This window comes from Pocillopora verrucosa, chromosome 11 (genome assembly GCF_036669915.1).
Source record: "Pocillopora verrucosa isolate sample1 chromosome 11, ASM3666991v2, whole genome shotgun sequence".
NCBI classification, from domain to species: Eukaryota; Metazoa; Cnidaria; class Anthozoa; order Scleractinia; family Pocilloporidae; genus Pocillopora; species Pocillopora verrucosa.
In genome coordinates this window covers 10,522,949-10,525,294 of record NC_089322.1, presented here as the reverse complement: position 1 = coordinate 10,525,294, position 2,346 = coordinate 10,522,949, and the positions used below count along the sequence as shown (strand labels likewise).

Sequence of the window (2,346 nt, the reverse complement as noted above, 5' to 3'; positions counted from 1 at the left end):
AAGGAAATGATAATTGTACAAAGTGTGGTGATTGATATTTTAACCTTTTCACTCCCAAGATCTCAGAAGTAATTCTCATTACTTCCCATACAATTCTTTGGATGTTACAATCTGGAATTGGATCAACTTATTATCTCCCAGTTGATCTTTCTCTTTATTCCCATCACTTGTCTGTTTGGTTACTCAAGGGAGTTAAAAGGTTGATGTGATTATTAAGAGTACTCTACAGGTATCTAATGTAGAGTGATGTACTGACAAAGATATGAAAGGTAAAAATAACATGGAACATACCGTATTTACCCATGTATAAGTCGAACCCGTGTATAAGTCAAACCCGTGTATAAGTCGACCCCCAAAAATAAGTTTTTCTTATTTCTGGGCAATAATTTTCTTGAAAAACTAATCTTATATTTCCTAGAATTTTCTTTCAGGTACTATGGTTATATGGAAAAAATCCCAGCAAGTTTGGACGTGAAGTTTATTATTGCGTGTACGCGAGCGTTTTAGCGTGTTTTAGCGACACGTGTAAGCAGCATTTTCTTTACAATTTTTGAAATTAGCCTACAAAATCAAACATACTACTTTCTAACGAACCTTTATCGTTGTGTAAAGGCGCGCAACAACCAAAACAAAAACCCTACCAACTAGCATTTTATTGGAACATGTGCTAAACAAAGTCCTCGTGCTCGCACGATACAAAGCCAGGTTACTAAGCAGCAAAACTTTGCGAGAAATGTGGCTTTTGTCGAGCGGACTTGGCTGCTACTATCAGTTCTTTATTGAATCTTAAAGCTTTTAAACTTAGACTGCTCGAGTTGTGCAGGGAAAAGACATCGCAACTTGTACCGTGTAAAAGTGGATTGTTTGTTTACATATCAGACAATTATTATGCTAATTTGTCCTGAAAGTTTTTTATCTCAGATTTTGACCCATGTATAAGTCGAGGGCGATTTTTTGGACCAATTTTTAGGCAGTAAAAGGTCTACTTATACACGGGTAAATACAGTACATAGCACTTTAAGAAAAGGACTGCATTTTACTTTTTTAGTCAATCATATATTCTTCAGATTCAGGTACTTGCAATATGGACATGTAAGAATTTTTCTTAACACGATAAACAACATGGAATTCATCATTTGCATATCTTTGAGGTTTGTTTTCTTTGAAGCACTCAATCTTCAGTAGAGGTTAAACTTCCGGGAACAGTTATTGAAAACATGCCTTTGAGGTTTGTTTTCTTTGAAGCTCTCAATTTTAACAGGGGTCAAAACTCCATGGGGTAGTTATTGCAAATGTATCTTTGAAGTTTGTTTTCTTTGAAGCTTTCAATCTTCAATAGGGGTCAAAATTCATTAGAAAAGTTATTGAAAACATATCCTTATCCAAACATATTTCAGAGAAAAACACTTTTTGCCAATCAGGTTTGCACAAAGAATCTCCCCTCCCCCTTCTAACAATGTTGATGAAATGAAACAATCACAACATCTTGGTAGGTTGATAGAATGCACAATTTTAACATCATGTGGGAGAGAGGGAGGGGAGAAAATTAGATCAACTTCAATAAACTCATGTTAAGTATCCCATGAATTTTAACCTCCGCTGTCTGAAAATCATCCATTTTAGTTATTAAATTACTGTCAGTAAAAGTAGTGAATTTTTGATAAAGAACGATTCATAGGATAAAAAATGGTGATTATGATTTAGGCAAGGTGTAATTATTTGACCATAAACAATATTTTCCCTTGACTAGGAAAAAACATTGTGCTGGCTCAATATACACTGTCTAGAATAGTTTGATTACCATGCATTAATTTGAAGAAAAAGTGGGGAATATCATCATTTTTTGGTAAATCAGGGTAAGTGTTCCAAGATCTCCATTGTTCATGCATCCTTGCTGATGTAGAATGTTCCTGATGTAAATCCCTTTCATGCCTTCAAACATTCTCAGTACTTTGTCTTAATAAAATTGTATTAACTATCTAATTAATTTGTACTAAATAAACAGGCTGGACATGGTTTTAAATTTGTTGTGGATTACTTGAATGGGTTGTAGATGGTCAGATAGCTTTACAAAATACACCACAATTAATATACCCTCTATTTCTAAAGGGGATCTGGACTAGTACTCTGTGTGACATGATTTTCTACAAGGTGGTCCAAATATTTTATTAGTTATAGGGTATAAGAGGCAATTAAGGTGTTTTTCAAATATCAGTGGAAAATAAGTTCCTATGGATGTTTCAGTAAGTCCAGTAAGTTTGTAACTCATAACTCACAGCAAAAAATTGTGTTTAGGATGGTTAAATGCATGCTGTCCAAGATCATGCATGCACTTCCTTCACATGG

At 34.4% G+C, this 2,346-nt stretch overlaps 1 protein-coding gene across 1 annotated transcript in view; it reads left to right on the top strand.

Annotated features, from left to right (window-relative positions):
* Positions 1–2,031, top strand: part of LOC131768658 (indolethylamine N-methyltransferase) — a 3,393-nt gene extending 1,362 nt beyond the window's left edge. Inside the window, exon 1 of the mRNA XM_059084389.2 lies at positions 1–2,031. This exon is cut by the window's left edge and continues 1,362 nt beyond it. The gene's annotated coding sequence lies outside the window, so the exon portion shown is untranslated.
* Positions 2,032–2,346: the final 315 nt, after the last annotated feature.